A 10,333-nucleotide genomic window follows, 5' to 3' on the forward strand; every position below is an offset into this window, starting at 1 on the left:
GCCGGCCCCCGCCGCGGCCCGAGCCCTGCACGGGCGCGATGGTACCCGGCGCCGCGGGCCGGCGGGCCGTGCGCCGTCGGTGCGTCCGTCCGCGCGTCCGCAGCGCGCCTGGCGTCGGGAGCCCGGCCCGTGCGCCCCGGCGGCGGCGTCTGTGCGGGCGCACGACCCGCCTGCCAGGCCCGCCGGGACCCCGCGCGCCGACGGTGCGCCCTTGGCCGTGGCGCCCGCTCCTCCTGCGCCGTCGGGCACCCGGCTCGCCTGGCTGGCACGGCCCGCGCCGCCGCGTCCCGGGCGCACACACAGGGGCCCATTCTTCCCGGCTCCGCGCAACCATATGGCAAATCCGCGTCGACACAGCAGCACCCGCTCATTCAGGCGCAGAATGTCCCGCAACAGGGAACAATCACAACTCTGTTCGCGTCTATTATGGATGCGAACGGGCGAGAAAAAAAAAATCATTTAACTCCAAGAGATAGCCAGCTAATTACCAACCATATGTGAGCCCGGATTCAAAGCGATGCCGAGGAGTTCATTCTGAATCGGGGCGACTTTATTAGGTACAGAAGACAGATGTCCGGACAGCACACGCATCACAGAAAATCGTGTCAGGGAGTTCTTGAAATGTCCGGGAGAGCTCTTTAAATATTAAAGACCCAGCCTTGCTGATGGGCTGGGCCGGGGTCCTCTGGGAGCCCTGGGCCCGGGAAAGGGACTTAGCAGCTACTGTGGCAGACGCTGGCCCCGCCGGCCCGGGGAGGGGTCTGTCCTCCTCTGCCCCCTCCGCTGCGTGTCTGAGGCCTGGTCTCAGGTGCTCCGGGGGGGCCCCAGGGGAGTGCAAAGGGACTGAACTTGCCGTCACGGCCCATCCTTTTTGGATGGTACCTCCAAGGGCCAAGGGCTGGCTCTGTGGGGACGCGGGCTCCCCACCCCCCCAGGGAGCTAGAAGGAAGCTGCGCTTGGGGCGTCTGGTCACCCCAGCCCAGCCAGAGCCCGGAGGACACGGTAGGTCTTCCCCTGGAGATTACTGAGCAAGTGAATGAATGAATCAATGAGCCCGTGGCAGCCAAGACAGCCATGAAAATCCCTTGGGGAGGGGTGGGCGTGGGGACAATCCCGGGGGAAAAAACCTCCTGATTTCTTCACCAAGAAAATAGCCTGTGGTCATGAGCCTTGTCCTTTGAGGATGGAAAAGAGAAAGGGCATTTGAGAGAGAGAGGGAGAGAGAGGGAGAGGGAGAAATCTTTCTCTGTTTTCCATGCAATGCAATTATGTTCCAGCTTTTCCTCCTTGTTATTCTTTTAAGCCAAATGTCTGAATGAAAGGATTATTCCCCCGCCCCCCAGGGCCGTGGGGGCCACTGCTGGCTAGATTAACCGCCCCCATGGCTTCCGCATTTCTTCTATGAAAGTAAGTGAGGTCAGCTGCCATTCAATGTTGCAGCATATATATTTGAAAATTTAAATATTTGAATCAAAGGCAAAAGGGGGATTTGCATTTCCACCCAATGCGACAAGCCCGTTCTGCGCACCCCGGACAATGGAAACGTTTCAATCGGAATGAATTGTCTCCTCGCAGGAGGATTCTGGATAAAGGCAGCTAGCGCTTTCCCCTTTGTTTCTTCTGCTTTTGTTTCGTGTTGTGTTTTTCTTTCCTCTTACCCACTCCAGTCCAGGGGGCTGTTTTCTGCAACTTGGTGGCTGACTTTGGTTTCGAGGACATAAAGAAGCATGGAAAACTCCCAAGAAACGTGCACATCAGAGGCCTCGCTGGCACAAAAGCGAAATTTAATTGAACATGTGCGGGTGGAAAAAGAGATATGGGGGGCTCCCAGGACCGCTCCGATGCGCTAATCAGCTGACTCCAGCTGGACTGGACGCTGCGGTTAATGAGCCCCCGGCGAGCTGGAGGGAGGGCGCCCGTCCTGCGTCCTCCAGCCGGGCCCTGATTCTCTGGGGCGCCAAACCTCCCGGCCGGCCGGCCAGACCCCGGTTCCCACTGTCCCCAGTTAGCGGTAGGGGCGCACGGCCGTCCGCTCTGCACGTGGCTTTTTTTTTTTTTTTTTTTGCCTTGGCCTTGGAAGATGGCATTTTGGGGGGACTCCCCCGTTTCCTGATGCGTCCCTGGGGGTTGAGACGGTGCTTCTGAAGTAAAGCAGCCCGAGACGCGGCGTAAGGCCCTGAATCAGGAAAGGTGCGGAAGCGGGGTGGGGGTGGGGGTTTCTGCGGGAGGCCCGGGGTGTGGTCTCTTTGTCCCCCCCCCCCATCCTGGCCGCATGGGTCGGACTGGTGTCGTCCCCTCTGCCCGGCTGGGGTTCGGTGGACGCTGGATCGATTCGTGTCGCTGCTACGACGAAGTCCCACACGCCAGGTGGCTTACAGAGCAGACCGGAGGCTGGAGCCCGAGGTCCAGGCGTGGGCGGGGGGGGGGGGGCTCCCGAGACCTCTCGCCTGCGTGCGGACGGCCGTCCTCCCTCTGTGTCCTCACCGGTCGCCCCTCTGTGCGTGTCTGTGTCCTGATCCCCGCTTCTTACAAGGACCCCGGTCACACGGGATGAGGGCCCACCCCAGTGACCACATTTTAACCTAATTTGCTCTTTAAAGGCCCTCTCTCTAAATAAGGTCACATCCTGAGACATGGCTGGTAGGACCCCAACACAGAACCCTGGGGGGACACCTCCCGTGTGTGCAACACTGGGCCTCCACGTTGGGCCTCCCGCCCCGAGACCGGGGGCGCCCAGTGGTGAGCTGCTCTGTCCGGGCGGCCTGCTTCCGTCCGAGAGCCGGGGCGGGGGTTGGCCTGGCGATTGGGGTTCAGGACTAATGCGGGCTCCAAGTATTCCTGCATTTCAGAGAGGCCTCGGGTGGCATCTGGGGGCCGCCCCTCCTCTCAGGTCCCTCCCCCCTGCCCCGGACCGGATATTCTCCTTCAGGTGCCGTCTCACCACCCCCCATGCCCCCATGGCCCCACACACACTGAGAATTGGGGCCCAGGGCTCCTTTGGAACCCAGGCCTGGCCCCCCGCGCGGCCACCCTGCCAGGCCCGTACCCGGGGAGTCGGCCCTCCTCGCTTCTAGCTCTTGTGCATGGCTCTGCTTCTCTCCTTTTTCCGTTACCACACTCCGGCTTTTTCTTCTCTTTCCCCCCTCCACCTCTGCCACCCCTAAATCCAAATAAAAGCCCAGCGGGGCCAGAGCGCACAGCTCTGCAAGATGACCTGGTCCTGTGGCCCCGGTCAGCCTCCCTTCCCTCCCTGCCCCCGTCGCTTTGTGGCTCTGTGTTGCTGTGTGACCCGGGCGGGTTGTTTGGACCTCTCTGAGCCTTGGCCAGTCTGCTTCATGGCAAGCAAAATGCCGGCCTGTCTCACAGGCCGAGGGGCAGGGAGCTAATGAAAATGGCTGAAAAAAACACTCCAGGCATTTAAAAAATGTCACGTAATTGCAAAATAGTCCCTGACAACAACAATATACTTTGGAATTTTGCTGGAACCGGGGGCAGGCCCGAGTGGGATGTGGCACATAGTGGGCCTGCCCTGGCGTCTGTCCAAGGGGCTTTAGTTACTGAGGCGCCCCCAGGACTCAGGTGGTCCTGCCGCCGGACCCCCGTGCAGGGCTGGGGCTCCCCCACTGGTGGGGCCAGCCCGCAGCCTGGTGCTTTTTACTTTTTCAACTTCCAAAATGAAAATAGCTTTGTGTTTTCCCTGATGGTAGAAATACACGTTCATTGTAAAACAAAACAAAAACCCCCAACAAAAACCCCAATATGGAAACAATACAGACATATATAAAAAAGTAAAGTTTCCTTCAGACAGATTCTCCCACCTGAAGAGAACCGTGGAGGAGGCAGTTTGGGGCTTAACCCAAGTTTGAGACCCCCATTCACTCTTTAGGTCCCACGTATGTATTTTAGTACATATTTTAAAGCTTTAGAGTGAATATAGGTGGGCACCCGTATTTTATTTTAATTTCAAAATATGAACCATGGTGAGAGGTTACAGAGACCCATAATATGACTGGGGGAAGCGGAGGGGCAGATGAACTTTCCGGAGAAGGACTCCCTTGCGGCTGGTGACTGTAGAAGACTGGCTTACGTCTCAGCAAGTGAGGAGAGGGCTGCCTGTGTCCAGGTTCCGGGTTTGGGGGGATGCTGCTGTTGCACACTGGCAGCAGGAACTGGGAACAGGAGGACCCAGAGCGCAGACTGAGCAAGCAAAGGCCGTGGGTCCCAGTGGCTGGTGAGCCAGGCAGGCTGCAGGTCCCAGGACACTGCCGGGGTGGGGGGCTCAGCCGGCCAGGCTCTTGCTGGATCCCGGGGGGGGGGGGGGGGGCTCAGCCGGCCAGGCTCTTGCTGGATCCCAGGAGCAAGATGGAAGTGTCTGGCTAATGACGGGACTACAGGGGGTTAGGACCAAACCATGTTTGTCTGGAAGGGTTATTAAAATCCTGTTTGAACTGTTTCCTGGAAAGAAAATAGAGGGGAAGTCTGAGGAGGGCAGCTGTTATTTCCACACTGATAGGAAACGGTTTCCATCTCATGACCATGGAAACTTCCACGGTGCATCCTGGCTGTGCGTTTCCCACGGCCCGCCTCCTGCCCACGGCTCATCATTGTGTTGGCACAGATCCTTGGCCGTCGGGACAGATACCAAGGGGCAGGGGGCGAGCCCTCTGGCCCCAGCCTGTCAGCAGGAGACCTTGTGACGTCCCCCAGAGGGCCAGACCCTGTGCAGGTGAAGCGGGGGGGGGGGGGGGGGGCTCCCCTGAGGAGTCAGGTGAGGAAGATGCCTGGGGACTGTTTGGGAAGAGAAGCCCCTGAGGAGCCCGAGGCATCTAGGAGGGAGTGCAGGTGGAGGAGGGCTGGGGGGAAGGGACTCCAGGCAGGGGCCTGGGGGGGGGGGGCTCTAGGAATGGGCTGGTGGCAGCTGGACCAGGTCACCGTGCTGGCCGGCTGCGGACCCGGCCGACAGAGCGTCCCTTTGCCTGAACAGGTTACAAAAACCCAACAGCAAAGCTGAGGAACAAACAGGAGTCGTTTCTCTCTGATGGTGGCTCTGGCCTGAGTGATGGGTCGGGAGCACTTGCTGGTCCAGAAACCGGTCCACGTTGTTTCATGGCTGCCGGTGGGGCAAACCCATCACCCGCTGAAGCACAGGCTTTTTCTGGTTGTGGTTAAAATACTAGAAGGTCACAAAGGGACCTGCCCCATCATTCTGTCACTCATTCATTCTCTCACTGGCTGGTTCATTCTGTCCACTCTCCCAAGTCCCAGAGTCCCGCTGGGCTCTGTGTAGTCAGGCCAGAGCTGGCTCTGGGCACAGAGGTGCCTGGTGTGGGGAGCTGGGCATCCAAGGGGTCTCCGGCCTGCACACGGGGGTGGAGACAGTGCAGGAGGCCAGGCTGACCCCCAGCGGGTGTGTGGGGCCATGGCCTGCCCCGATCTTGGGTCCTGCCGGCCCTTTTCTGGCTTGAAACCCAGAGAGGGGCGTCCGTGGCTTTCCGGTTGCTCGTAGCGGGCCTGGGAGCCGTGGCTGCAGCGAAGAGTCCCCGTGTCTGCCCGGACTTCCCAGGCCGCCCCCAAGTGCCCCCTGGGGGCTAGGGCCCTGGGGAGGGACGGCCCTCCCGCGGGCAGGGGTCCCGCTGCCACCCCGCCGGCCCCTCCCCCGCCCCCGCAGCCCCCACCGCCCCCGCGCGTCTGTTTGGAGAAGAAAGCGGACCAATTTGTTTTCATTCAGAATCACTTAAGATCCCATTTTGGAGAAATGAAAAGGGGAAAGCGCGCTCCCCGCGCCCGGCCCGCTGGGTGCCCCGCTCGTGCCCGGCTGCGCGCTGGGCGGGGGGGGGGGGGGGGGGGGGACCCTCCCCCTCTTCCTCGGGCCCCCTCCCCCTCCTGCCTCCCCCCCTCCCCCGCACCCGGGCCGCGGCTCCCGGCCCCAGGGCAGCCGGCCTGCAGGCCCCCGGCGGCCAGGCCGCGCTCATCTGCATGGAGCGCACACTCGCGGCCCATCTGCAAAGGCGCAATTAAACGCGGGGGGCGGGGGGCGCCCGAAATTAGCATTTCCGCGGCCATCTGGCGCGAGGAGCGGGCGCGGCCGGACAAAGGGCGCCGGGCGAGGGGAGAGGCGAGTGTGCCGCGGCATTGACCTGCAAATGAGGCTTTGTCAACGCATTAAAGCTGGCCGGACCCCCGACCCCGCTCCCGCCCCCGCCGCCCGGCCCGCGCGGCCCCTCGCGGCCCAGGCCTCGGCCTGGCACCGGGAGGCTTGGGGCGGCCTGGGCCGCTCTGGGTCCGCGCGGGAGGCAGGCTGGGCGCCGCGGAGCCCCCCTGTCCGGGCCGGGCCCTACCGCCACGAGCCCCGGAGACCCCGCGCTTGCCCCCATAATTGCCCCTCTGGGCCTTTTATTGCCGAGCCTACCGCCCGGGCAGGGTTTTCTGGGAATTCTGCTAGATCCTTTCTAGAATCCCGGCCGGTGGGCTGGGTGCGCGTGGATGGTGGCGGCCGGGTGTGGGAAGTTCTACATTGCAGAGCTACTAAAAGCTGGCCTAGTGGCCACCTGGACAAGTTTTTGGACTTTTCCCCATGGTATTTACTGCCTGGAATATTTTTTTAAATGTTTATTTGAGGGGGGAGGGGCAGGGGGGGAGAGAGAGAGAGAGAGAGAGAGAGAATCCCAAGCAGGCTCCACGTGGAGACTGACGTGGGTCTCGATCCCTCCACAGCAAGGTCATGACCTAAGCTAGTGCCAAGAGTTGGATGCTTAAGGGACTGAGCCCCCCAGGCGCCCCAATGCCCCGAATCTCTGATAACCGTGACTTACAGATGCTTTACAGGCCTTAAAAGTCAGGGGCCACCTTTGGCAATGACTCCTTGCTTTCGAAATTGGGGATCTGGGGTCCGGAGGCCAGCCACTGCTCATAATCTTTCTTTCCTTGCCCCGACCAAACCCTCAGGAACTCAGAAATGTGTGAGAGGGTGCCTGAGGGCCATGGGCAGAGAGACGAGGTGGGCGCCCCGTGGCCCGAGGGAGCCTGCAGAGAGGCCCGGGTCACCTGGTGCCCCTCGAGGTCTCTTGTGCTTTGACAGCATTGCTCAGACTCTGGTACCCCCAGAGGCCTAGGGATGGGATGAGGCACAGAGGACACTGTGTGGCTGTCTCTGGGCCTCGGTTTCCCCAGGCGGACCAACAGAATTCTTGGTGATCCTGTTCAGGGTGTTGTCCATCTGGGACTACTGTCCTTCTTCCCCATCGACACCTGCTCCCAGCGTGTGGAGGGGGCCCCTGGCCCAGCCTGAGGGTAGTGGGGAGGCATCCTGAAGGAGGCAGGTCTGGGGCCGAGGGAGCGGGGAGAGGGGCGCTTGTCCATCCTGGGGTCCGCTGGGCGGGGCTCGGGCCTAGGATCCTGGTCGGGGTGTATGAGGAAGACGCTGGGAAGGGCTGGGTCCTCACGCTGTGAGTACTAGACGGCAGCATGATTTTGGGGGACCCTCACGTATCTCCCTGTAGCAGTGGCCGGAATGTCCTTAACCCCAGGGTCAGATCCGGTCTCCTTCAGACCTTCCTGCTGGGGCGCCAACGCCAGCTTAAAAGAGCAAGCTTTAAGTCGAGCGGCCAGCGACACTCCAGAGGAAATTAGTCTGCCGACACCGTTTCTTGGAAACTGGGGTCCAGGGACCAGTGTTGGAACACTGAGTCTCTTAGACGGGGGCAGGCAGACTGGGAGGGTGTGGGTGTGCAGGGGCATCCCGCGTCGTACATCCTGCTGCCAGGCGGCAGGAGTGGGGGCTCTGGCTGACATCCGCCCCGAGGATCAGGGGTTCTCCCATCTGCGGTGTGACTGAGTGACCCTCGTCCTGGTCTGTGGGCCACACAGGTGGGGGGGGGGGGCACAGGTCCCTGGGAGGGTGGGCGTGTGAGACTGGGTGGGGCATTTCTACACCCGGGTCTCGCATTTTTGCCGTGTAAATGGGCGAGGGTAACCCCTTCCTGCCCTCGTCACGAGGGTGCCGGGAGGTACGATGCCTGGGACGTGGTAGCACCCGGCACGCAGATCTCCTTCGGAAGCTGGAACAAGGCTCATCGGACAAGGTGCGAGGTGCCCCACAAAGCAAAGTCAAGTCAGTCATGATGATGGTGAGGACGGGGCCCCGTCTGTGCTGGGTCTGTGCCCGGGGCCTGGTGCACAGTGCCTTGTTCCCCCAAATCTCTGGGGGCGTGTCCATGGAGGATGGGGTACAGAGAATTTAAGAAACTGCTTTCCTGATGCTGCCTTGAAAATTCTCCGGATGTGGGAGGTGGGTAGGGGGGGTTTGGCGGCTGGGGAGGCACGTGGGGTGGAACCCTAGGGGCTCCGGGTGTGGTTCCTAATGGGCGTCTTCCATTCTCCGAGGTCAGGTCCGAGCCATCAGCAAACACTGGAGCCTGGCACCCAACGTTGTGAATGGCCACGTTCCCTGCTCTTGTCCTCAGGAGCTCCCGGGCCCAGCTGAGCTGGCCTCCTGCGAATTGGAAGTTTCTAGACAAATGCCCGAGGACCCTCTCGGTTATGTCATGCAACCCCCCCACCCCCACCCCCCAGAACTCACTGAGGGGGCGCTGTTGTCTGTAGGGGACACAGAAGCAGGGCTCACCGAGAGCTATGAGGGGGAGCCCGGGCCACGTTTGGTTGGCCCTTCAGAAAGGCTTCATGGAGGAAGGGCCCCAGACCCTGGGCTGTGTCGAGTGAGTAGGAGTTTGGTAAATGGAGAAGGGGAGGAGGGGCCGATCCGGAGGGTAGTGGAGGTGGTGGTGGCCACACCGGGGGCACGTGGGAGCAGCTGGGACAGCGGTGCATAGATGGGGGGGGGGGAGAATGGGGCTCCTCCTGCCGTGGGCTTCCAGTCTCTGCTTCCTGCAGTGGGTTGAGCCGATATTCATGCCTCTAGCTACAGGACGCTCTTTTCAGCGTGACCAGCCGGGCGGAAGAGCTGAGAGGCAACCCGTGGCCCTGCGTCCGGAGAGCGGGACTGTCTCTGGGCCGAGCCCTGGCCGGGACTGGATGCCGGAGCGGGAACCCGGGCGGCCTGGAGGGCGTGCTGGAACCCGGGTCCTCGCCGTGGAACCTGAGTGCCCCCAGCGGCTGTGCGGCCCGGCCGCCCGGGAGGGCAGGACGCACGGGTACGGCTCCGTTTCCCTGCTCGCTCGGTCCCTCGCTTCCTTCCTGGCCCACACGCGGCCGACGGGACAGAAGACAGAGCTGCCGGAGACTCTTACTGGAAGAGAGACGATCTCCTTCTGCTTGGGGGTCAGCCGGGCCTGGGGCCGGCGCCTGCGAGGTCGCAGGCCGCACCCAAACGCAGGGGCCAGGGCTGAGGGTGGGGAGAAGGCGATAAGAGACAGACCCCAAGTCACGCTGGGCCTGTCCCGCGGCAGAGGGAGGGCAGGGGTGAGCGGCTTCTCTCCTTGACGCAGCTTGTGTGTTGACCTTCTGCCCGGACTGCCCGTCCCCCCGCCGCTGGCCCACGTGTTACGCGGGCACGGGAGTCTGTGTCCAGGGCGGCAGGCCGGGTCCCGCAGCCCTTGGCCCTCTCCCGCCCACCCACCCACACCGTTCCCTCCAGCGTCTCACCCTCCCGTAGTGGCTGCTCGGGCTGGGCTGGTCCCCTTCAGGCCACCGCCTCCTGCCGCTCGTCCACGGGGGACCCTGAGGCAGGGCGAGGGCGGGGGGTGGGTCTGGGGAGTCAGACACACCCCGTGCCACCCAGTCCTCTCCTCACCTGGGCAGAAACCTGGGCAGGCAGGTCACGTGTCCTGGCCTCAGGCTCCTCATCTATAAAATGGGGGCAGGAAGACTTGCCTGTTGTGTTGGGCCCGGGCAGGAGGCCCGTGTCTTTTAACGGTCAGCGTGGAGGGTCCCCGGGGTCGCTCTGGGCTGCCCGCTCTGTGTGAGGCCCCAGAGGTGGGCAGGGTCTTGCCTGCTCGTCCACCTGCCCTCACACCTACCCTGGGTCCCTGTGTCTCCAGGCGTGGTCCCCTGAGCAGGCAGTCTGAGCAGCACTGGCTCCTGGAGGCCGGGGCCTGGGCGTGGGAGGGCCCAGGCGGGGGTGGCGGCCACCAGGTCGGGCCAGGCGGGCTCGGCACGGGCTGAATGGCGCTCTGTCCTGCCGCCCGCGCCTGTCGTCTGCCGCGGGCATTCGCTTTCCTGGAGCTAGTCCTGCTGCAGGTAGGTGCTGTGAGGCCGGGTGACCTCGGAGCCCGGAGCGTGGGCGTCTCGGAGCCAGGCGGGGGTTGGGGGGGGTAAACAATGAGGCCTTTTCCCAGGGGAACAGGGGGAAAGCAATCTGCCCGTGCCCCCGGCCTCG

Source organism: Prionailurus bengalensis, chromosome D1 (genome assembly GCF_016509475.1).
Source record: "Prionailurus bengalensis isolate Pbe53 chromosome D1, Fcat_Pben_1.1_paternal_pri, whole genome shotgun sequence".
In the NCBI taxonomy this organism is placed as follows: Eukaryota; Metazoa; Chordata; class Mammalia; order Carnivora; family Felidae; genus Prionailurus; species Prionailurus bengalensis.